Source organism: Globicephala melas, chromosome 2 (assembly GCF_963455315.2).
Source record: "Globicephala melas chromosome 2, mGloMel1.2, whole genome shotgun sequence".
NCBI classification, from domain to species: Eukaryota; Metazoa; Chordata; class Mammalia; order Artiodactyla; family Delphinidae; genus Globicephala; species Globicephala melas.
Window position 1 is genome coordinate 53,755,101 of NC_083315.2, and position 26,835 is coordinate 53,781,935.

Sequence of the window (26,835 nt, forward strand, 5' to 3'; positions counted from 1 at the left end):
GGATGAGGTCAGTACTATTATTTTTCCTGCTTCACTGATGAGGAAACAGAAAGATTAATTGAATATTTAATTGAAGTTTCTATATCTGGTAAGCGGCAGAACTGGAATTTGCATGGGATTAAAAAAAAAGCTCACCTTTACTGAGCTTGTACTACGTACCCAGCATTACTCTAAGTGCTTTTATGTATACTAACTTGTAATCCTTACAACAACCCAATTTTGCAGATGAGAAAACCAAATCACAGAGGAGTTTATGATTTTGCCCAGCATTTTTGCAGTTGTTAACCTATGCTTTTAACCACTTTGCTATGCTACCTAATTCTAAAATCAATTCTTTAAGGAATATGTAACTTTGCCTCCTAAATGTCAGGAGAGTGAGGAAGAGGAAGAAATCTAGGATTACTAACATTATGATTGGGGACTGCCACAGATGGTAGAGTCATCAATCAAGTCAAAGAATGTAGGATGATTTGGTTTCATTCACCCCTAACTCCAGATGCCTACGTCCACCTGCTTCCTTGATTTCTTCATTTGGATATTAGGATACAGGGTCAGCTGCAGTGAAAGGTATCTAGAATAACCATGGCAGATTATAGAAGTTAGTAGCTGTCTCACACCAAAGTTCACTGGTATACAAACTGTGACTCAGGAAGTCCTCAGGGACACATCTTATTGCTCTAGCTCACAACCCCACATTCCAATCATCAGAAAGGGACAAAGGGAAAGGAGCATCTCATTTCTTTTAGAATATGATCTGGAAGTTGCTCACATCATTTCTGCTCACATCTCACTAGTCAGAACTTAGTGACATGGCCACACTTAGAGAGCTTATTACAGGCAACTGTGTATCTGGCTAGATATTCCATTATCATGTATGAAGAGTAGAGTAGAGTGCATATTAGGGGCCAACTAGCAATCAGTCTGTACTACAGAGATATAGGCATCTCAAATTTAACATTTGCAAAAACCAATTCCTGCTTATTCTTCCAAAACCTGCTTCTCTCCACAATTCTCCACATCTCAGCTAATGATGAAAAATGGGACACAGTCAGCAGTTCGATTTCAGATGTGGATGAATTTGAGGTGCCTGTAGGATATTCAATACAAATTTTCAATAAGGGGCTGAAGATACATGTCTCAAGTTTCTGAGTGAGGTCAGTGTTCAAGATTCAGATTTCATTCCTGACTTATATAAGTGATAGAGAAAGAGTATACATAAACAGTTCTGTGAGAGACTGTAATAATGGCGGGTAAAGAGAACCAAAAGCAGAGAGGATAAGCATTCTGTAAAGAAGACTTGAGAAAGAGTGGTCCAAGACACAGAAGATGGAGAATTCACGGTGATGGAAACCAAGGGACCAGTTTCCAGTAGGTAGTGGTTAGCAGTGTGGAAGGCTGCAAAGTGGTCATATACCATGAAAATTGAGAAGCAACTTTTAAATTTGATCATTATGCCATTACTGACATTAATACTAGCAATGTATATGTTGCTAGTAAAGTGGGGGCACATGCTAAATTTCAGTAGTTGAAGAGGGACTTGGAAGAAAATGGCAATCTGGTAGCTTTTCCAAACAGAAAGGACAAAGTTAATAGGAGAATTAATGAACAGGAGAGGGAATGACTGAGGGATTAAGTCTTGAGGGGCACCTCTCCCCATATATATATAATATATATATTAGCTGTAGAAAGGAAGAAAGATGGCTCATACTTTAGGACAGGAGATCAGGGGGAGTACAGATTTGGGTAATCTGTAGGAATAAGGGTGAAGGTGTGAAGGAGTTAATGCCTGAAGTCCGTAATGATAAACAATGATACAGATAATGCTAATATCACTACAGCTATTACTAAGCACTAACATTTACTGAGCACTTGTCATATGCCAGGCAACGTTTTTCATGGAATTAATTTTGCTACAACAGTATTTCTTAAATACTGAGAGCTACTCATATACTGAAAGCCTAGTCTTTTTCAATAGTTGAGTGTGTAACATTTTGATGCAACCTAAATATAGCAACAGTAACTTTTATCCCACCATATCCAACCATTTTTTGTTCCATTCTTTCAGCTTCTTCCTGATCCCAGGGGCATGCTAGGTAATAAAAAATTGTGTTTTTGCATTTTGATTCATCTGTTGTGACTCACATCAAAAAGAAATCTTGAGCAACAAAACAGCCCTGTTGAAAAACCAACTTCATCAGCAATTTGGGGAACACTGTTCTATAAAAACTGTTGGGTTACTCCAAAATAAATTTCATTTTACTGGTAATTTCCTCTTGGACTGTGAGTTCTTGAGGGCAAGGATAGGGATTGTTGATCTTTTATTGTTTTCCAAAGCCTGGCACAGTTCTGGGTAAATAGTAGAAGTTCAAAGTTTGTTAAAGGAATTAATGCACTATGCTAAAAAAATTAAACTGCTCCTTTCACTTTATACCTGAAATGAGAAACTTAGAAACTACTGGGTCTCATTTTGCCTACAATAGTCTAACAAATTTACTACTTAACTTGGTAGCTACTAAGTTGTTTTTCTGGGAAAACGTACCTGAAGAAAAATATGGGTTTGACTTGGGAAAAAAAATTATTCATAAAAACTGATATATATGGAGATGGAACACTATTAGTATTCTAAGGATTCCTGACAATGTTCCATACTGGTAATTTTTACCAGCAAACATTTTGAAATTTGAACATGGACAAGGCAAACAGCACAGTGGGTTCTTGAAACAAGTCTGACACTAGCATCACACATAAGAATGCCTATTTAATATTAACGAGCTAAAAGGGCTATGGGTAATTTCTCCAGATTTCAAGGAGGAATTGGGATCCTCTTTGATCTTAGTAAAGAACTGGCATTTAACTGACATTTAATTAAGAGGTTTATTTCTCTTGTCTTTAATTTTCTTGGAACTCATGGTTTTCTGCCACATTTGATATACCAGTTTATTACAAAAAAAATTACATTATTCAGACAATTTTTACGTAAGAGGAAGTAGAATTGCTAAAAGAATCTTCATATGCTAGATATTGTAGTAATATTTTACTTTAATGAAGTCTTTAAAGATTTACACTTGCCTATTTTGATAATATGCAAAGATAAATCCTTAAGAGACTGATTTTAACTAATCTCTCCCATAAAACATAACTGCAAAGTTTCCAAATGAGAATCTGTAATGGAAGAAAATGAAAAAATAAGGAACTGAGTTAAAATTGGGCATGCTTTAATACTGTCATTTATCATCAGTTGTCCTAGAATAATTTAAATTCCACTAGCTTATTTTTTGTTGTTGGGAAGCAGTATACAAATATATATTATATTATATATATACATATATACATATAAATATATAAAAGATGTTCTAAGAATGACAGTTAAATTCACTGTTATGTACTATTGTTGATATAAAAAGTTTGAATACTAGATGAATGGGATCTCATACAGTATTCTATGCAGCAAAAGCCGCAAACCTTAAGGATATGAATTGTTAGTGACCCCATTGCAGCTTTGCTAGTAAGTCTTGCAGAGCCATAAAAAAAATCCTTTTAAATAAGATGGTGACCTTGGTGCTAAATATGAAGGCGCACGGCTTTAAATGGATTCAGTCGTCATACGGATCACAATTAGCCTGTATCCAGCTGGGGTCAACTAAGGGGCCACTTTCTCTTTATCGACAACCTACTGAAGGTCAAAATTGCAGGAGACAGGCTTTCACCTTCATGTAAACTAGTGACACATCGTGTGTTGGCAAAAGTCCTAAGCAGATGACCTTGGTCCCCTGAAAGCTGGTCCGCACTCTTGGGCTACCTCTGCAATGTTTACAAAGCAGCTCAGGGCGTAAAAGGGTTGGGATCGGAGACCTAGAATATGGAGTGTTCTGCCCCACCGCGGGGCTAGCAGCTATCAAAGCCCCCTTGGCGCAATTTCGGAGCCGATTCATTCCCCAACAAAATCGGGAGCGTCCAAGTTCAGCCACGTTCCTCGGCTGGGTTGACCACGGGACTCGCCAACACTCCAGAGGGCTCCAGGGCGTTTCCGGAGTGTACCGCCTGCTTTCTGTCGGGCCACAGACCATGGTGGCTCAAAAGAGGCATCGCCCCCTTTTCCCAGTGCCAACATGGCGACCAACCTGGTGGGACTCCGGGAGGCGCTAGCTACTTCCCCTTCCCAACAGCCCCTGCGCTGGCGACGACGGCAAGCAGGAGGGGAGCGGAGCTGGCGGTGGAGGGCGGGGCAGAGCGCGGCGCCCTCCCGCCCGCACACCGGCCCCGCCCCGCGTCCGTGCGTCCAGGCCTGGAGCCCTCGCCCGGCCGGGTGGCGCGCGCTGCCTGCCGGGATACTCGGCCCGCCCAGCCAGTCCTCCCCGCTTACGCCGCGGCCGCGAGATCCGCGTTTTTCCCAAGATGGTGGCGCTGGGCTCGGGGTGACTGTAGGAGACGATAGAGCCTGACTCGCCTTCGCCGGAACCTCGACACACCGCCCTTCTCTTGCTCGCGCACCCCGCCTTCGCGTAGCCTTCCGCCGGCTCGGGCGCCCGCCATCCGCCGCCGCGCCGACTTGCGCTTCACCTCTGCCGACCCGGCGCTCACGGCCGCGGGCGGCGGCACCTCTCTCGGCTCTACTTCGGGGCTGTGCTCGGACCACCTCGCACCTAGCCCTGGCCAGGCGGGCCGCGTAGCCCCCCGGTGCGGACAGGCAGCGGCGGAGCGGCGGCTGGCGACGAGCGCGGGGTTTTCTGCGGCCCCTGCGCCTCCTTTCCCGGTCTCGGTCTCCGGAGAAGGAAGCGCGGGTCCCGCATGAGCGCCGGCGGTGGCGGCAGCGAAAGGGAACGAGGCGGTGGCGGGCGGAGGCGGCGGGTGAGGGCTGCGACGACCAGTGAAGCGGCTGCTGCTGCTGCGGGGGCCGCAGCCCAGGCGCGGGGGCGACGACAGGTCAGTGTGGCTGAGGACTGGGCCTGGGCCGGGGCGGCTGGGTGGCATCTCCCATCGTCTCCTCGGCCGCCCAAGTCCCCCTTCGGGGCAGGCTCCGGCGAGGGTAGGGACGCCCCCACCCCCGCCGGGGCGAGTGTTTGGGGGCGCGCGCGGTCTGGAGAGGCCGGTGCCAGAAGTAGGCCTCTGCTAGCAGCGGCTGCTGCTGCTCCTGCCGTGACTGTCAGTCCTGGCTGGGCGCCGCAGGGAGGGAGGGTTTTGTCGCCCGAGGGGACACGAGCGGGCCCGGGGCGGGGCGTGCTGGCGATCTAGAGGTGGCCCTTCTTGGAGTGGGGCTAGCAGGGCCGGCCTGGGCCTCAGGCTGGGAAGGGCTGGCCTTTTCCTTCCAAGGGGAGCTCTTCCTCGCTGCTTTCGAGGTTTTGGCCTTCTTGGTGAAGAAATATTTAGACGTGTGCTTTGGTGGGTTGGGGTTTTGGGGGTGGACTGGTGGGGAGGGAGGGCGGATGAATTGTTAAATCAAGCCCAAGGGTTGTGTTCACAGATTACTCATCGAGGTTCTGAAATTAAACGTGAGCTACTGGGTTTGCTGGAGACTATTAAATGCAAACCTGCAAACAGTTGGCCCTTATTTTTTTACAGTTGAGAAAATGAAAAGGACTCGTCATGGTGTGGAGGATTTTGTTGGTAAAGTCAGAATTTAATGCGACAGATGTTTTGATCCATAAAATTGTTAAAAATAATTTTAATGTGACGCTGGTTGGTTAATCTTAGAATTCTTGAAAGATAATTTAGTTTCCGAATTTTTTAAAACGTTCTGTGGATATGTTAAAAAAGAAACATTACAAAGTCTGTTATTATATTTATTAAGTGGCTAGGGTGCCGTCGAAAATGTCAGCTAATGGCATATGGGATTTACAGTCCGAAGTTACCCTCCATCAATCAGAAAGGAATACAGGTATGACCCATAATTTCAGATCATTCCACTATCTGCAATATTGAGAGAAGCAGCAGATTACCCCAGAATTTTGTCTGGGGTCGGGGGAGAAGGGGGATTGAAATGGAAACGACCTAAAGTTCAGAAGTACAACTGTTAAAAAGTTACTTGTGAAAGACACTTGAGATACCCAGTAAATGTTGTCAAGTGATTTGGACAAGAGGGCTGAGAAGTGTTTATCTCACACCTCTGACGAGTAAGTACCCTTACTTAAGAGATTATTTTGTAAACCATGTAAAAAAGTTTAGAGTTTAGGAAGATAAAAAGAAGTGGAAATAACTTTGGAATTAGACCCTGCTTGTAAATCTGAACTGCTTATCACATTTTTAATGAAAAAATACAATATTAATGATGGTGCTGCTAAATCCAAAGAATGACCAGAAGCCCATTAAAGAAATTATTAATCATGACAAAACAGAAACAAGAAGTAGCTTGAAGAAATAATGATCTCAGGACTTCCCTGGTGGTCCAGTGGTTAAGACGCTGGGCTCGCAATGCAGGGGGCCGGGGTTTGACCCCTGGTCAGGGCACTAGATCCCGCATGCCACAACTAAGAGCCCGAATGCCACAGCTGAAAGATCCCACATGCCACAGCTGTAACCTGGCGTAGCCAAATAAATAAATATTAAAAAAAAAAAAAAGACTTAAACTCCTGTGGCACTAAAGGAATGCTTTAAATAGCAAACCAAAAACAGTTTTAAAAAAATTTAAAAATTAGAACGTAAACTATGAAAGTCTTATTGTGTCAGTATTTACTAAGTAGCATTAATGTGCTGAGTAGCATGTACACCATCTTCTGACATTGCTGGGTTACTGAGGAGTTTACACAGAGACACAAATTACAATGTTCTGATTCATTTTCACAGGTTTTATATGCTGCTTGTATTTCATATCTCTTAAATTTACACTTTTTTTCATGGCTTAAAAAAAAGCTTCTTAAGTAAGTAGTCAGAAGCGAGAGGAAGACACATTCTCATCCAACTTGCCCAGTCCATTTAACAAGATTTGTTGGGTACCTACAGTGTCTTTGACACGTAACATTTAATGTTTTATTCCTTAAACCATAGATCATTTCTAAATGACTCCTCCTCTCTCCCCTCCAAAAACAATCCTCTCTCCCCTTAAAAAAATATTTGGAATAATTTGCTGTTTCTCTCAATATGTAGTCAGTGGAATAATATAAAACTATGGATCATACCTAAATTTTTCAGCCCAAACACTTAAAGTGTCTGTTTTCTTAAATGATTACTGGTCATGTTCTTCAGTCATGTTTTGCCCTTTTGTTTAGACCTGTAGTTGTATAGGTCAAAATGTAGAAACATGACATTAAATATACATATGCAGCTGTTAAAAAATTAGTTTTATGATTTTTATGAGTGAAGACCAATTTTCAGAAGTGATTTTTTAAGTAAAATACTTGGGTAAAGTTTTAGATGCTCTTTTCATAATGATTCAGGATGACAAAATTTTTGCTGATTGTGATAGTCCCTGCTCTCTCCCCACTGCAAATGTAAAGGTAAAGTATAAAAACCAAAGACATTATGGTATGTATAGTGGAAATAGCTTTGGAGTTAGATCCTGCTTTTAATTCTGGCTTACCCTGGTTGTCTGACCCTTGGCAAGTTACTTAATCTCGAGCCGCAAGTTTTGTCATCTGTAAAATGGGGTGGTGAGACTAACTCAGAGTTGTGAGGATTAAAGCATGTGCAATGCCTAACACATAGGCACTTAATAAGTATTATCCTTTGAAGTCTTCCTACTCAGTTTTTCCGAATGTTCTCAAAGCACCTTATAGACAGTGGACTCTAACATATTATCCTTTACATTGTTACTTTGCTTACTGGTTTTGAACTCACTTTTTAAGGACAAGGACTTCTAGTGTTTACCAGAGAGTGTGTTACCAGAGTATGGATGACTTAGTTATCAGCTAACATTTATTAGGAATCTACTGTGGCTACTCTGAGCTGAGCTTGGTGTAGGGGCTATAAAGACAAGACTCATGTCTCTGTCTTTTGGAAGTGTATAGTCTAGTGACTTTCTCCATATAACACTTTTTGTGAAACCCTGTCAAATAATGGAGCCCCATTCTCCTGGTGCCCTTCCACTCCTCAGGCAGTTCTATGGACTCAACACCTCCTACTCCCAGCTCCTGTTCTAAAGAATATTGTTTTACTGCTTCCTTTATACACTGTCTGGCACATGTTAGATACTTCATATCTTGGTCCCAATCCTCCACCCAGTGTCTGGCACATAGTATGTTAGTGTTTGTGTGTATGTATATGTATTAAAAAAAATAAATTTACTTCGGCAAGTTGCCTGTAAATACTCTGGTATTTTTCTGGGACAGTCATCATTCTGTCTTCTGGTTATAAATTCACAGAAGTTGTGAGCCTGAGTAGGGCTATTCCTGTTTTACACATGAGGAAATTGAAGTGCAGAGCTTTAAGATGGTTTTCTTAAAGTCACCAGGTGGCAGAGCCAGGGCACAAATTGAGCCTCTGGACTCCAGGTCAGGACTCTGCACATAATGGTACATGTTCTGTCTTACCAGTTAGGAGGAGTGTTACTTTGCTTTGAGAATGCCCACCCACCTTATTGCAGTTAAGTGAGTGTTTTCTATGATATTAGTAGAAGGCAGCCTTCAACAAGATGCCTTTTCTGACCATAGCAGTTACTGGAGGAAGTGGGGCTTTTTCTTCTAATAAAGAAAATAAAGTAAAATTACAGTAAGTGGAAATAGTGTTAATCTACAAGCCTATATCTATGTCCAAAACATGAGATGTTTGAAATACTTAAAGATGCTACATAAATAGGTTTTTCTTTTTTCTTTTTTTTTTTTTTGGCTGCACCATGCAAGGTGCGAGATCTTAGTTCTAGGGATCGAACCCACGCCCCCTGCAGTGGAAGTGCGGAGTCTTAACCACTGGACCACCAGGGAAGTCCCTATAAATAGTTTTTTAATGAGATTACTTACAAATACATGATAAATTTCTTTGCCAACTTTTCATTTAATCTCAAAATTGTCACAGTGCTTTGATCTGAGTTATCTGTTATCTTTAACATAAATACCATTATGGATAGTAAGTTAAAAAAAAAAGATCATTAAGTATAAGGTCTATCTGAAAGTGAAATAAGGCTAGTACTTTTTTTTTTTTTTTTTACTGTTGTTTGCACATGAGATTTAGCTGACTGTTATTACTGTTTGATTCTAAGCCTTGTGACTGTGAACGCCCTAAAATTATATATAAAAATTTAAGTGCTTTAGAGTCTCAACAGGTTCTGTGAACGAAAGTCATGGAGAACCATTGATGTGGAGGAAGAAACACTAACTTTGGTGTCGGAAGATTGTGGGTTCATCCTTCTTCTCTAGCTTCCTAGCTGGGCATGAGTAGGCCATTTAGCTTTCTAAGCCTTGGCTCTGTTCCTTCTGTCAAGTAAGGGTGATACTTGCTTTGTTTCTGAGGAATGATTTTCAAATGAGATCATTCTTGAAAAAGTAAATTAATGGTACTCTATAAAGTGACCTTATAACTGATTTAGTGACTTGCCCAGGAAAACAGCTTGGTTAGTGGTAGACAGACTGTTGGAACCTTGGTGTATTTTCATGCTTTTCTTTACTAACATTTTTAACCTTTCCATAGAAATATTATTTTTGGAAATAGTATGTGAATTTATTTTATATTTGGTAACTACATTTGAAATAAACAGTAGATCTTAATAGTTAGTGATGCATTATTCAGTATTATTAGTCCAAAGTCAAATCACTTCTGTAATTTGCTTTACTTTTGACCTCTCCTGTTAATGTGATAAAGGCAAGTGAATCATAAGGTTGACCTGAAAGGAAAAGAGGTTTTGGAGACTTAGAACCTTACTAGATTAAATTATTCCTGAAGTTCAGTTTTAGGAAATCTTCTGGAATCTCACATAAGATGTCATATGTGGATTGTGGAAGAGAATCCTAAGTAAGACTTCATTAATTAAAGTCAACATCTGTGCTGCAAATAAAGCAAGGAGGTGGTGTATGAGCCCTGAACACTTAACCCAAGTAGGATAAAAATCTTCTTTCAATGAAACTCTTGGCTTGCCAGTGTGGAGACTACTGTGGTGACTCTTTAACAGTTCATTGTGTTCCAGAAGTTGATCTTCTGTACCCTTTGGGAAGAGATGAGGTTAGTCAAGCACAGATCCCTTTATGTTACAGAAATAATACATGAAACTTTTTTTTTTTTGACCTGTCTCTTTGTGGTATGCAGGCTTGTAGCTCTTTTTTAGGTCTTAATAGGTGTCCATTTTTTCATACTTTCAGTAATTCAGAATGTTCCTTTTTCACATTTGAGACAAGTAGTGCTACACACAAATTACATAGCTAGGGGCTGAATGAAGATGCTACCAGTACTTTACACATATTCTTTTCATTTGTTGACTTTTGTCTCCTTGTATCAAAAAGAATGGCTTATCCATTTCAAGTCTCTAATAGACGTCTACCTCAGCAGTCTCCTTGAATGTGAGAAATAGTCTTAGGATTAATTGCCCTTGTGAGCTGTAGCCAATATGCTAACTCGGTTATTTTTATATTCTTTGTGATACAGTGTAAATTCTGAATTTTCCTTACAAATTAAATATACAAACAGTAGAAAGAATAATATAACAACCATGTATGTACCACTCAGTATGGACAAATGTCACATTTTGTCACTTGCACTCTTTAGCACCCTTTCTAAAAGGGATGTTCTTTATTCTCTTCTCAGATGATAGCTCTAGCACTGCAGATACCACTACAGGAATTTCTTCATACAACAAATACTTTCCTATCTTTTATCATATGTAAAGCATAATCCTGTTTTTTGGAAGGGAAAGGATGAGATGCCCAGCAGTGTTTTCTATATAAAGCTAATGGGTCACGGAGAAATTTGGGTTATTTCCAACTTATTAATTACCTTAGTACTTTTTTCTTAGGAATTCTGCTTATTGTGCCTTGTGTTTCTATTTGCCAATATTGATAACCTTACAGTGTGTCATGAATAAGGATACTAAATATTTACCTTTGCTAAATAAAGTTTTTGTTTTGAGAATTAAAAAATACCTGTCTTTTGAACACCTATTGTATGTGACATGTATACTAATTGATAAATCCCATTTCACACAAAGAATATTTAGGTAACATTTTTTCTAGTTTTCTGAAGTGAGCTGATAATGTGCCATATTCCATGTTGGTGATAGAAAACTATGCTGTTTAAGATAATCCAAATTTAGAGCTCCTAAGAAATGAAAACCTTCCCTAATTAGTTAAGCTGCTTCATTCATATTCAATTTCTTACACATTTTGCTATGTCTGTAACGTATTGTTATAGAATGTTTATGTCCCCCCCAACCCCCAAATTCATATGTTGAAATCCTGACCCCCCATTGTGATGGCATTAGATGGTAGGGCCTTTGCGAGTTGATTAGGTCATGAGAATGGAGCCCTCATGATGGAATTAATGCCCTTTAAAAGACTCCAAAGAATTCCCTCCCTCCCTTCTGCCACTGCGAGGATCTAGCCAGAGGATGGCCATCTATGAAGCAGGAAGGTGACTCTTGCCAGACATCACATCTGCCGGTGCCTTGATTTTGGACTTCCTAGGCTCCAGAACTGTGAGAAATTTTTGTTGTTTATACACCACCCAGTCTATGGTGTTTTGTTGTATAAGCAGCCTAAATGGACTAGGACACATATCAAACATGTTTAAAGAACAGAGGAGGAAAATAGGAAATAGATAAAGTTTGGTAGCTAACGTAGGGGTACATTGTGCTTGATAAAATGGAACTGCTTTTTTTTGAATTTTATTTTACTTTTTATAGAGCAGGTTCTTATTAGTTATCTATTTTGTGCATATTAGTGTATATATGTCAATCCCAGTCTCCCAATTCATCCCACCACCACCACCGCCCCCGCCACTTTCCCCCTTGGTGTCCATACGTTTGTTCTCTACATCTGTCTCTATTTCTGCCCTGTAAACGGGTGGAACTGCTTCTTAAAAGTTGACTTTAATGTTGACATGAGAACACTTAAGTATAATATATTAGAAAAGCTGAACAAACATTAGACTTTCATATACATAAAACTAGATTTCTGCATTTAAAATCATCTATTTCTTTAAATTTAATTATTACCCAGTGTACTATATTTCATATTATCTTCAAAATAAAAAGTAAAATCTTAGGGTTTCATTTAACTCAGTATCTGAGTCAGTCTCCTCCCTCCTCAAAATTCCTCTTACATGTTTTGGGTAGATGATGGGTAGGGAGGGGTGAACTTAAAAATAGATGGATCCAAGTTGTAAAATATTGATAGGTCACTTATCTCAGCTGAAATTAAACTATTTACTCCTGGATTGAAGATTCTGTGTGAACACTAAATATTTGCTGACTCTCTCTCTCTTTTTTTTTTTTCCGTGTGCTGTTTTAGGTATTTATAAGTGCTGGATGAATGAGCTACTTTTTAGTTAGTTCAGGACTACTTTTAGATATGTGCTGTGGGCTAATGAACTATGATCAGGATATAATGAAGTATGATCTGGAACAATCCTCTAGGCCTCAGAACTTCAAGTAATTTTAAGTAAAGATGGACTAGGGGTCAGCCTGGATAGTGGGCCAGAGACCCACTTTACTGCCTATTCCTGTGCTGAATTTGACAAGGCACTCCTAGGGGAGAGAGAGAGAGAGAGAGAGAGAGAGTGTGTGTGTGTGCGCGCGCGCGCATGTGCTCACACATGCCCATTCCATATTACTAGCTGACACCAGATTTTGAGAAATTGGGGCTGATCGCTGTTCAGCCTACCAAGGTTTTCTCTCCAGCGAACAAGGTCTAATCCCCTTAAGTGCTTTTTTAGCTATGTAGTATGTGTTTAAAATGGCGATGACTCCAATAGTATTTATTTTGTGTTCTTATTCTGATATCTTTCCTTAGTTCTTTTATTAAGGAAGTAGGTTGGATTAGAAGATCTCCAAAGTAATTTTCGGCTTGTATATTATATGCTCACTTTTTTCTTTTTAAAATATATGTATATATTTTAATTAAAAAAACATTTAAAACAGTAAATAATATATCAGGTACTTATTTACCCATCACTCAGAACTATAAATTACGCCAATTTTGATCCTTAGCGAACCAGATGCAGTCTTACATATGCACTTGTAGCCACCTCACCCCCAAGTCCTATTACCTTCTCTCTTTACCCAAGGTAATAACTATCCCGAGGTTCTTGAATTTCATATCCTTGTTTATACTTTTACTGTATATGTGTACTTGTATCTGTAAATGCTATATATGGTGTTGGATTTTGTGTTTTAAAATTTTTACAGAATGGTATTGTTACTGTACATATCTTTCATCAGCTTTTTTTTTTTTTAAACTATTTTTTGGGATATGTATGTTGATGCATGTAGCTCTAGTTTAGTTTAACTGCTGTATAGTACTCCATTGTATGATATATCAAATATATGTGTCCCACTACTAATGGATATTTTGAGTTTTTTCCTTTTTCGCTATTATAAATGATGCTGCAGTGATCATGTTGACACATTTCTTTGTGCACATATTTCTTTGGGAAGATTCATGGAAGTGAAACTGCTGGGAAATAGATTGTGAATAACTTTACTGGATGTTGCTAAATTCTTCTCTAAAATGGTTATGTCAGTATATACTTTTTTTTTTTTTTTTTTTTTTGCTTTACGTGGGCCTCTCACTGTTGTGGCCTCTCCCGTTGCGGAGCACAGGCTCCGGACACGCAGGCTCAGCGGCCATGGCTCACGGGCCCAGCTGCTCCTCGTCATGTGGGATCTTCCCGGCCCGAGGCACGAACCCGTATCCCCTGCATTGGCAGGCGGACTCTCAACCACTGCACCACCAGGGAAGCCCGGTTATGCCAGTATATACTTTATCAGCAGTGTACGGACATTTCTTTTTCCAGCATCCTAGCCCATACTTGAGATTGTCAGATTTTAAAACTTTTGCAAATTTGATGGGTGTGAAATTTTAGCAAAATATTACTCTCATTTTAGCATTTCCTTGATTATTCTGGGTGGTGGATATATGGATATGAATTTTATTATTTTCTGTATGTTTTAAATGTTTCATAAAGAAATGGTTTAAAAGAAAGTAAGAGACGTGTTATACAACGTTTATGTTGTAAAGGATCTTGGAGATCATCTCATCCAGCATTCTTTATGATGCAGCCGGGAAAGTTATCAGAATAAGAATAAAATATAAAACCCTACTTATTGTCCTTTGTGATATTCTCTTTTGGGATATATCTCAATTTTTGAAGTGAAGCTCATGAGTCTTTTCTTTTATGATTTCTGTTTTTTATTGAAGAAATCCCTTTTAATATTGTCTGCAAATAGTTGAGAGGTTTTTGTTGTTGTTTATTTTTTTACATTTAGGTCCATCTGGGAGGGAATTAGGAATCTTTTTTTTTTTAAATGAAAAACGAGTTGTCCCAACATTAAGTATTGAATCTTTTCCCCATTAAATTTTTTAAATATCACCTGTATCATCTGCCAAATGCTTGGGTTTGATTTTAATTTTTTTTTTAAACACTGGTAGTACATTGTTTTATTTCAAATAGCTTTATGTTAAGCTTTGAAGTGTGAGTCAAAGCCTACTCCTTTATTCATTTTCAGAACTTTTATTCTTAGACTTTCACTTTTCCATAATTAAAACCAGTGTATCAAGTTTGTTTGCGGATATTAATTGGAATTGCATTGAATACATCAATTAACTTGAGAATTGACATAGTTTATCTTGCCATTTATTCTGTATTTTACAGTTTTCTTCCTAAATTCCTTTTATACATACCTTGTTAAATTTATTCCTAGATATTTGATCTATACATATTTTTTTGCACTGTAAATAGGATCTTTTTTCTGTTACATTTGATCATTGCTGATGTTAATTTTGTATCCATTAACTTGGGTGAACTCCATCAGTTTTATTAGTTTATAATTCTTTTAGATTATTATAAACAACAATTCTGTCTTTTCCAGTGAACTTTTAAAAATACAAGTCTAACTTTGTTACTTTCTGTTTAAAATTATTCTTTGGCTTTCTGTGGCTTTTAGAATAAAATGCAGAATCCTTAATTGGTCTGCAAGGTCCCATCTGATCTGGATTCTCTCTGCCTCCTAAGATTTAATTCATACTCTCCTTTTTTTGGAACCACCTAACAATATTGGCCTTTTTTTCAGTTTTTTGAACTATCCAGGCTCCTTGTTGCAAACCTTTTGCCCAGTGCATTTCAGTCTGCCTAGAACACAGTTAGCCAACAAATTTTATCCATCCTGTAGGGCTCAGCCTAAATATTACTCAGGGAAGCCTTCCTTTTAGAATCTCTTTGTACTTACTAGTATTAGGGCTTTCTTGTATGGTATGGTTATTGAATTCTGTGTTTCCTGGATAAGTACTTAGCTCAACTGATATTAAATAATTACTTTTGAATTGAAGATTCAATGAGAAAAACAAATGTCGGTCTCATTTTTTTTTCACGTGCAGTTTCAGGCATTTGTCAGTGTTGGATGTTTACTGATTGATCAGAATTGCATTTTTTTTCCAGTTAGAGAAATATTACTCCAGTTGGTAACTGCTCAAAAGAAAATTCGTAATTAGGCTACACTTTAGTATTTTACTAGACATTAATAGAAAATTAAATGTTCTCAATGTTTAATATTTATGTCCTTCGAGTATGGATGGTCTTTAGAAAAACAATTTTCTGTCTTTTAACAGATGCAATCTAGTTCACTTAAAATTATATGTTGTGGATTTTTTGTTTTTTTTTTTTGCGGTATGCGGGCCTCTCACTGCTGTGGCCTCTCCCGTTGCCGACCACAGGCTCCGGACGCACAGCCTCAGGGGCCATGGCTCACAGGCCCAGCCGCTCCGTGGCGTGTGGGATCTTCCCGGACCAGGGCACGAACCCGTGTCCCCTGCATCGGCAGGCGGACTCTCAACCACTGCGCTACCAGGGAAGCCCATATGTTGTGAATTTTTAAAAGCATTTTGAAGTTAAATTAGAAGCTAATGGTCTTTTATCCTTAATTCAGATTTTATGACTTTAGATGCTACATTTGATAGATGAAATGTAATAAATTAAACATAAAATAGTGTTCATGATTATTTCTAGGAAAACTCACCTACCTTTAGTTATTTTAGTATATTGCATTATAAATATTTTTTGTGTGTGCGCTGAATACTAATGTAATTCTGTGTTTAATTTTCGGTTAAGTTCTATGTAAGATTGAACTCAATTTAACTATTGTGCAGAAAGAACCCAGAGGAAAATTTCAGAATAATAAGTCATTGGGACTATGTGTGTGGCACATTGCTTCTGTTTTCAGATCATGGAATTGTTGATTGCAATAAGTGATTTATAATTAAAGTCAGGAAATTGAAATAATTCTGGTACTTTGGAATTTTTAAAGGCTTTCCATAGATGACACTTGGGATCTACACTGAGATAAGATTCTCTCACTGCTAGTAAGTCACATAATAAACACTTAAGTAAACACTGGGGAAAGAGCATTTTAATGTTGGCAGATCATGGGTTTACCTTTTATAGTTTTTCAGACAGGTAAATAAGCATAGTTTGTTTACTTTTGAAAATGTTCACAGAACCCAGAGAGAGGGGAGGGCCAAGGGTCACATTAGAGAGTTCCGTTCTTTTCTAATGCACAGTGATTGTGATCCTAAAATTTTACTCCTGTATATAAACTGACCATGCACCGAGATTTGCCAGCATGGCCTCAATTTTAAATGTTAGGTTATTCCTGTAAATCATAAAACCAGAAATCCTAGAACTTTCATATTTCCAGAGAGCCTTTTATATGTCATGGTTGGTTGCCCCTCCCCTCAAATATTGGTGTGTAGAATTAATTATTTTTGAGAATAAGGAAATACAGAAAAAAATACGTATTTTTAAAGTATAAAAAGAAGTGAAAGTTTTCTCTTCCTTTTTTAGCCAATTCCAAAACTTAACTGTTGTTCAATTTAAATGTAGAAAAACATAAAAACATCTGGTGAATACCAAACAAATATATCTGTGTAACAGATACTTGTAGTTTTATTCTTTTTTGGGGTGGTTTATAAAAAATCATTCCATACACTTTTTATAATTTCCAACTTAATTGAGATATAATTCACATACCATAAAATCCACCATTTAGAGTGGGTTTTAGTATATTCAATTGGCAACCATCACCATTATCTAATATTAGAACATTTTCATCATCCCCAAAAGAAACCCTGTACCTGTTAGCAGTCATTCACCATTCTTTCCTTCTTCAGCCCCTGAAGAGTGGCAACCACTAATCTGCTTCCTTACTTTATGGGTTGCCTATTCTGGACGTTTCATATAAATGGAATCATAAAATATATGTCCTTTTGTGTATGTCTTCCTTTACTTAAATGATATTTTGGAGGTTCATATTACATTGTATGAGTATACACTTACTGTTTATTCAGTAATCAGTTGATAACTTTGGATTGTTTCCATTTTTTGGTTATTATGAATCATGTTACAAACATTCATATATAAGCTCTTTTGTGTGGACATATAAATTCATTCTCTTGGGTAAGTACCTAGGAGTGAAACTGTTGGGTCTTAGCTAACTAACTGTGTTTAACATTCTGAGGAACTGCCAAACTTTTTTTCCAAAGTGGCTGCACTATTTTACAGTTACATCAGCAGTATATGAGGGTTCTTTCTAATTACTTCCTTGCCAAACCAATTGTCTGTCCCTTTTATTTTAGCCATCTTGTGGATGTGAAGGCATCTTTGTGATTTTGATTTGCATTTGCTAAATGACTAATGATCATCATTTCATGCCCTAATTGTACATCTTCAGAGATCTATTTAGATCCTTTGCTGTTTTAAAATTGGGTCATTTTTCTTTTTATTGTTGGCTTTTAAGCGTTTTTATATGTTCTGGATACAAGTCCCTTATCAGATATATGATTTCCAAGTATTTTCCCCCAAAAGGTTGTATTTTCACTTTCATGATTGTTTCCTCTGAGGCACACAAGTTATAAATTTTGGTGAAGTCCTGTTTGTTTTTCTTTTGTTGTCTTTGGTGTTATTTATTGTGTTGGCCAAAAAGTTTGTTCAGGTTTTTCCATACATCTTACAGAAAAACCCGAATGAACTTTTTGGCCAACACAATAAGAAACCATTGTCTGACCAGTCATATAGATTTATACCTGTTTGCTTCTAAGAGTATTGTAGTTTTAGCTCTTACATTTATGTTTGTCATCTGTTTTGAGTTAATTTTTGCATATGGTGTTATATGAGGTAGGGGTCCAACTTTATTATTTTTACATATAGATATCCAGCTGTCTCAGAAACATTTGCTGAAAAAGACTATTCTTTCCCATTGAATTGTCTTGGTACCCTTGTTGAAAATCAACTGGCCATAAATGTAAGAATTTATTTCCGGACTCTCAGTTCTCTTCCATTAATCTGTATGTCTGTTCTTCAGCCATTAATACACATTCTTGGTTACTGTAGATTTGTAGTAAGTTTTGAAATTGGAAAATGTGAATATTCAAACTTGGCTCTTCTTTTTTTGGCTGTCTGGGTTCCTTGAATTTCTGTGTGAATTTTAGGGTTAGCTTGTCAATTTCTGCAAAAAGGGCAGATGGGATTTTGATAAGATTTGTGTTAAATATGTAGGTCTATTTGAGGAGTATTGCTACCTTAGTATTATGTCTTTTGATCCATGAACATGGGATGTCTTTGTTTGTTTAGGTCTTTACTTTTTTTGTGTGTTTTGTAGTTTTCGTTGTACAGGTCTTACACTTCTGTTCAAAAGAAATGTATTTTATATATTCCTAAGATTCATTCTTTTTGATTTTATTGCTTATGGAATTTTTCTTAATTTTATTTACAGATTATTCATTGCTTGTGTATAGATTTTTGTCCTGAACTTGTATTCTGTACAACTTGTTTTTTTTCCCTCTTAACTATTTGTTATAGAAATCTTTTCCATGTGAGTGGTTACATGTGCATCTACCTCATTCATTTAGCAAATATTTATTGAGCACCTACTATGTCATAGGCATTTTTCTAGGTGCTAGTGGAGACAGCAGTGTACAAAATCCACCAAAACTCCTGTTTTCATGGAACTTATACTTAGTAGGGAAAGAGGAATCATAAACATCAAAAACAAGATATGTAGAATATATCGTATGTTGCATAGTACTTCTAAGGAGAAAAATAAAGGAAGTGGTATATGAAGTATTTGAGAGTGCAGGGGATGAGTGCAAATTTTAGTGTGGCCAGAGAAAGCCTCGCTGAGATGATAACTTGAGTAAAGAACTGAAGGAGATGCGAGAGCTAGCCATGTGGATGACTGGGGGAAGAGCATTTCAGGCAAAGAGTGTAGTGAATAAGGAAACACTGAAGTGGGAGAGTGCCTGATCTGTTTGAGGAACAGTGAAGTGGCCTGTGGGGCTGTAGAAAAGTTAATGATGGAAATCGAGTCAGAAAGGGAATGTAGGATGCAGATCATTTGGTCATAATAAAGAGTTTGACGTTTACCTTTGAGTGAGATGGGAAGCCATTGAAGGTTTTTGAGCAGAGTGGAAAGTTCTGACTTAGATTTTAGCAAGATCACTCTGGCTGCCATGTTGATCGTAGATTGAAAGAGAAGGGCAGAATCAAGAGACCAGTTGGCAGGCTATTACAGCAGTACAGATAGGAGGTGATGACGGTGGGTTGGACAAGGTGAGGCCTATCAGGTTGGTGAGAAGTGGCTGAATTATTGATACGTGTTGAAATTATAGTCTGTAGGATTTGGTAATAGGTCAGATATAAGTGTGAAATAAAGGGAGGAGTAAAAGATGACACTGAGGTTTTGGCTAGAACAACTGAAAGTATGGAGTTGAACAGTACTTTTTAGTTACTGCATTAAATCTATGTGTGGTATCACATGCCCACATAACTACAGGTAGTTTTACCATATCAGCTTGGTGGAAAGGGAAGCAAAAGAAAAAACTCAAGAAAGGAAAAGAATGTTAGATGTGGAACATATGTCCTGAAGTAAACTTGATAGAAGACTATCAATCTTTTGACTTCTGTCAGCCTTTAGAACTGAACTAGGAAACTAACTCAGAGTTCATAATATATTTTGAAACTCTTTATTGTGGAATTTAGGTTGTTTAAAATTTTTTTTTTTTTTTTTTTCCCGGTACACGGGCGTCTCGCTGTTGTGGCCTCTCCCGTTGCGGAGCATAGGTTCCGGATGCGCAGGCTCAGCGGCCACGGCTCACGGGCCTAGCCGCTCCGCGGCATGTCGTATCTTCCCGTACCGGGGCACGAACCCGTGTCCCCTGCATCGGCAGGCGGACTCTCAACCACTGCGCCACCAGGGAAGCCGTGTTTTCAATTTTTGATATTACAAATAATGGTACATATTATTTCTGTAAGGTAGATTTCTATAAAATGACTGTTAGACCATGAGGCTATGTCAGCTTAAAGATTTGATAGATACTGTCAATTACTCTTTAAAAAAAAGCTTTTTAATCAAGTTTCATTCCCAGCACATTGTGTAGGACTGCTGATTTACCTCATTGCTTATTATATAGTATCTAGTCATGAAATTAGAATTTTTTGATATAGGTAAATCTATCTATCCTTTATGGCTTCTGAGTTTCACCATGCTTACAAAGATAATACAGAAATCTCATATTTTCTAGGACTTCTATGAGGTTACTTTATAGATTTAGATTTATAGATTTAGATCTGAATACATTCAGCATTTTTTTGAATATTGTATGATTTAGGTTTAGATTTGGATTGCATTTGGCATATGTTTGGATGTTGTGTGAAAATATCTAACTTTTCTAAGTTCTAATATCTAAATATCCCCACTTGGGCAGCTAATTCTCTAGACCAGCGGTTCCCAACCTTTTAGGCACCAGGGACTGGTTTTGTGGAAGACAGTTTTTCCACGGACAGGGGGTGGGGGTGGGTCGGATGGTTTAGGCGGTAACGCAAGCGATGGGGAGCTGCAGATGAAGCTTCTTCGCTTAGTCGCCTGCCGCTCACCTCCTGTTGTGTGGCCCTGTTCCTAACAGGCTGCAGACCAGTACTGGTCCGGGGGTTGGGGACCCCTGCTCTAGACCACCTAAGGGATCCTTTCCCCACTGATTTAAATTACCATCTTTTTATATATTGTTTTCATAAACTAAGAAAAAAATCATGTTTATTGAAGTACTGAATTTATATCCAGTAAAGTGCACCTATCTTTTTTTTATTTTTAAAATTTATTTATTCATTTATTTAATTTATTTTTTTGGCTGCATTGGGTCTTCATTGCTGTGCGTGGGCTTTCTCTAGCTGCAGCGAGTGGGGGCTACTTTTCGTTGTGGTGGCTTCTCTTGTTACGGGGCACAGGCTCTAGGTGCACGGGCTTCAGTGGTTGTGGCATGCGAGCTCAGTAGTTGTGGCTCACGAGCTCTAGAGCGCAGGCTCAGTAGTTGTGGTGCATGGGCTTATTTGCTCCGTGGCATGTAGGATCTTCCTGGACCAGGGATCGAACCCATGTCCCCTGCATTGGTAGGTAGGTTATTTTTTTTTTTTCTTTTTTGCGGTACGCAGTCCTCTCACTGTTGTGGCCTCTCCTGTTGCGGAGCACAGGCTCCGGACGCGCAGGCTCAGCGGCCGTGGCTCACGGGCCCAGTTGGTCCGCGGCATGTGGGATCCTCCCGGACCAGGGCACGAACCTGTGTCCCCTGCATCGGCAGGCGGACTCTCTCAACCACTGCACCACCAGGGAAGCCCGGCAGGTAGATTCTTAACCACTGCGTCACCAGGGAAGTGTGTGGTAGTTTTATGTTTAAATTTATAAGGAACTGATGAACTATTTTCCCAATGGTTATACCATTTTGCATTCTTACCAGCAACGTATGAGAGTTCCGTTTCTTCCAAATCCTTGTCAGCATTTGATACTCTCAAATAAATTGCAGACATTCTTATGGATGTGTAGTGGTATCCCACTGCAGTTTCTTTTTCTTTAATTGTAGTAAAATATGCATAACATAAAATTTACCATCTTAACCATTTTAACTGTACAGTTCAGTGGCATAAATTATACTCACATTGTGCAACCATCATTCTTAACCCATTTTTGAAACTTGCTCATCATCCCAAACTGAAACTCCATCCCCATTAAACAGTAACCCCCCAGTTTCTTCCTCCTCCCTCCAGCCCCTATTCTACTTTCTGACTACGAATTTGACTTTTCTAGGTGCTCATGTAAGTGGAATCCATATGATGTTTGTCCTTTTGCTTTTGGCTTATTTCACTTAGCATAATGTCCTCAGGGTTCACCCATGTTACATCATATATCAGAATTTCCTTTTTAAAGCTGAATAATATTCTGTTGTGTGTATATACCACATTTTGTTTAATCATTCTTTCATTGATGGAGACTTGAGTTGCTTCCTTCCTTTGGCTATTGTGAATAGTGCTGCTATAAACATGGGTGTTAAAAATAGATCTCTTCAAGTCCCTGCTTTCAGTTCTTTTGGGTATATATCTAGGAATGTAATATATCTAGTAATTTTGTGTTTAATTTTTTTGAAAACCAGTATACCATTTTCCATAGCAGCTGTACTGTTTTACCTTCCTGCAAGGGTCCCAATTTCTCCACATCTTTGCTAATACCTTGCTAATATGTTGTTTTTATTTTTAAAAAATAATTGCCGGATAATGGGTGTGCAGTGTCATTGTGGTTTTAATTTACATTTCTGTGATGACTAATGATGTTTTCATGTATTAATTGGTCACATGTATGTCTTCTTTTGTGAGTATCCAAATATTTTGCACATTCTTTTTCTTTTCAGGATACAGGTCCTTTTTTAGACAGGCATGTATTCTGTATCATTACTGATTTTTTTGGGGGGGATACTTACTTTATTAATTAACAAGAGGAATGTTGAAATCTTTAACTATAGTTGTGAACCCGCTATCTTTTCTTTCACTTCTCTTCATTTTTGCTTCCATGTATTTTCTTTATTTATTCTTTAATTTTTTGGCTGCGTTGGGTCTTTGTTGCTGCGCGTGGACTTTCTCTAGTCACGGCGAGTGGGGGCTACCCTTTGTTGTGGCATGCGGGCTTCTCATTGCGGTGGCTTCTCTTGTTGCAGAGCACGGGCTCTAGGTGGGCTTCAGTAGTTGCAGCACACGGGCTCCGTAGTTGCAGTATGTGGGCCCCTAGAGCGTGCGGGATGTGGTAGTTGCGGTGTGCAGGCTCTAGGGCATGCAGGCTTCAGTAGTTGTGGCATGCAGGCTCAGTAGTTGTGGCTTGTGGGCTCTAGAGCTCAGGCTCAGTAGTTGTGGCTCATGGGCTTAGTTGTTCCGTGGCATGTGGGATCTTCCCGGACCAGGGACCAAACCCATGTCCCCTGCATTGGCAGGCTGATTCTTAACCACTGTGCCACCAGGGAAGTCCCCGTGCTTCATATATTCTCAAGTTCTGTTATTAGATGCATTCACATTTAGGACTGGAAGACCTCCTTGATGAATTGATTCTTTATCATTAAGAAATGTCTCTGTTCTCTGGTCATGTTCCTTGTCCTAAAGTCTGCTTTGTCTGGTATTAATATAGCTACTTCTCCTTTCTTAGGATTCGTGTTTGCATATTATATCTTTTGCTGTCTCTTTATTTTCAACTTATATGCCATTATATTTAATAAGTCTTTTAGATAGTGTATAGTTGCATTTTTTGGATTTTTTACAATCTCTGCTTTTTAATTTGAGCGTTCAGTCCACTTATATTTATTGTAATTTTCAATAGTAACACTACCAGGTTACTATTTGTTTTCTAGTTGTACCATTTATACTACCTTCTTTTTTTTCTTCCTTTCCTGCTTTCTTTTGGATTGAGCATTTTTTCAGAAGTCTGTTTTATCTCCAGTATTAGCTTATACCTACCTCTTTTTTTTCCAGTGGTTGCACTAGTATTTACAGTATGCACCTTAGTTTATTTCAGTCTGCCTTCAAAATTAGACCTCTTAGAGTATAATGTAAGAATTCTAATACATTATAAATTCGTTTACCTTTTTGCCATTGTAGTCTTCCATTAATTCCCGAATAGAATTTCTGATTGTTTCTTTAAACAGTCAGTTGTTTTATAAGGAAATTTAAAAACGAAAAGCAGCATTCTTTGATGTTTTGCCCATATTTTCCATTTTCATTTCTTTTCCTTTGTGTAGATTTGTGTGGACTTTTTTCATGGACCTAAGTTTCTATGTGGTGTTGTTTTCATTCTACTTGAAGAATTAAAAAATTTCTAAAGCATCAGGTCTATTGGCCAAAAATATATTTCAGCTTCTATTTGTATGAAAATGACTTTATTTCACTCTTCAACATTTTATTAGGTAAATTTTCAGACTTACATGGATGTGAAATAATTCCAGAATGTAATTCCACAATTAACACTTTACTATATTTACTGTCTTATATCTATCCATCTATTAATTTGTCTTATTTTTTTAATGCTTTTCAAAGTAGGTTGTGGATGTTAGAACATCTCATCCTTAACTTCATCATATATAGTAGAATATCTCATCCTTAACTTCATCATATATAGTCATATAGTCATCATATATAGTCAACTAAAACTTAGAAATTTAGTATTATTTAAATTTAGTATTATTAACTGAATTTAGTATATTGTTCTGGTTATCTATTGCTCCCTAACAGATCACTCCAAACTCATTGTACCCCAAACATCAGCAGTCATTTCTTTTGCTTATGAATCTGTACTTTTGGCAGAGACTGGCAAGGATAGCTTGTCTTGACTTCAAGCGTGTGAGCTGGAGTTGAGGTTCCCTGATAAGTTGAGGCTGTTATCATCTAAAGTCTTGCTCACACATCTGGATATTGATGCTGGCTGTCAGGACTTCAACTGGAGCTCTGGTCTAGAACACTTAGATGTTGCTTTTGTATATGGTTGCTTGGCTTCATTGCCAAGTGGCTGGCTTCATCACTGTAGAGTGGCTACGTTCCAAGAGTGAGTAGTATCTCAAGAGACCAAGGCAGAAGTGCATGGCATTTTTATAACCTAGCATCAAAAGTCTAGCTTATAAAAGAGCACACACTTCCACCGTACTTTCTTGATTGAAAGTCACCGAGGCTGCTCAAATTCAAGAAGTCACATAGACCCTACCAGCTGATGGGAGAATGCCAATGTTAACCTTGTAAGAAGAGCATGTGGGATGGATTATATTGTGGCTGGCCATCTTTAGAATATACAGTCTGCCACATATACCATTCCATGTGTTTTGACAAATGCTTACAGCTTTGCAACACAAAGTCCTATCAAGTTATGGAATCTGTACCCCTTCCTAGCCATTTCCTGCCCCCACATTACCCACACCCCTAAGTCAATCATTGTTGTGATCACTTTAACATAGATTAGTTTAGCTTGCTCTAGAATTCCATATAAATATAAATCATGGTACTTATTTATATAAGGTTTCCCTTAGCATAATGTTTGTGAAATTCATCTGTGGTACTGCATGTGTCAGTAGTTTGTAACTACATTCTTCTCTTAAGGGACACCTGGGCTATTTTCAGTTTCTAGCTGTTGTGAAAAGCCTTCAGTGAACAGCTGTATGAAAGACTTTGTGTAGATATGTATGGTTTCTTTGCTCTTGGCTAAATACCTAGGAGTGCAGTTTGGGTTATAGGATAGTTGCCAGATCTTTTCCCCAAGTTGGTTGTTTTGTTTTATACTCTTACCAACAATTATATGAGAGTTTCCAGTTGCTCTACATTCTTGTCAGCATTTGGGACTGTCAGTCTTTTTGATGTAGCCATTCTGGTAGATGTATAGAGCTTTATCTTCATATTTTGAAGGATATTTATCCCTTGATATATAAGTGATATATCAAGTGATAAATATGTCTAGGTTGACAAATTTTTTTTTCAGCATTTGTTTCTGATGAGAAGTCTGCGGTTATACTTATCTTTCTTCCCCTGTACTTAAAGTCTTTTTATTTACCTCTGGCTTTTCTTTAAGATTTTCTCTTCATTGCTGGTTTTCTTTGTGATTATCCTGCTTAGGATTTATTGAGTTTTTGGTTTTGTTTTTTTGGTCTGTGTTTATGTTTTCATCAAATTTGGAAGAGTGTTAGTCATTATTTCTTCACATGTATTTTTTTAAAGTTAGCTCTCTTCCTTCTACACTCTTTTCCAGGGTTACTCTGGTTATATGTATAATGTTAGACTATTTGATATTATCTTCAGGTCATTAACATTTTTAGTTTTTTTGGTCTCTCTGTGCTTTAGTTTACTTTGTTTTGTATTTCACTGTCCTTTTTTTTCCCCCCTGCAGGGTCAAATACTTTCAGATATTTTATATATTTATATAAATATGTATATATTTATTTACTTTTTGTATTTCTAGAAGTTCCGTTTGATTTGTTTTCATGTATTCCTTTGAATCCTTGAGCATACTTATAATAGCTGTTCGAAAGTTCTTGTCTACTGATTCTATCAATTCTTTCATTTCAGGGTCTATTGATTGGTTTTTCTGTTGGTTATGGGCCGTCTTTTCCTGCTTACATATTTAGTACTTTCCTATTGGATACTGAACATTGTTACAGTCTATTGTTGAGTGGCTGAATTTTGTTGTCTTTTAAAGTGTTAAACTTTGTTTTGCCAGCGAGCTAAGTAACTCGCTGGTCAGCTTGATCCCTTCAAGGCTCTATTAGGGTGTATCTAGAGAAGGCTTTACTTTAAGGCTGGTAGCTACTACAAATGCATGGCCCTTCTTAGTTCTCTACTAAATGTCCCCAGTGTCAGCATATTCTCTTCACTCTGGTTGGGAGAAACTTAGGGATCTCCTAGTCCTGTATGATCACTGGGGATATTTCAGCT

At 38.3% G+C, this 26,835-nt stretch overlaps 1 protein-coding gene across 6 annotated transcripts in view; it reads left to right on the top strand.

The window, feature by feature from the left end:
* Positions 1-4,318: 4,318 nt before the first annotated feature.
* The window catches only part of UBE3A (ubiquitin protein ligase E3A), a 90,694-nt gene continuing 68,177 nt past the window's right edge, over positions 4,319-26,835 (top strand). For all 6 annotated transcript variants that reach the window (XM_060293921.1, XM_060293919.1, XM_060293920.1 and 3 more), the window contains exon 1: positions 4,319-4,923. The gene's annotated coding sequence lies outside the window, so the exon portion shown is untranslated. The remainder of the gene's footprint in view (positions 4,924-26,835) is intronic.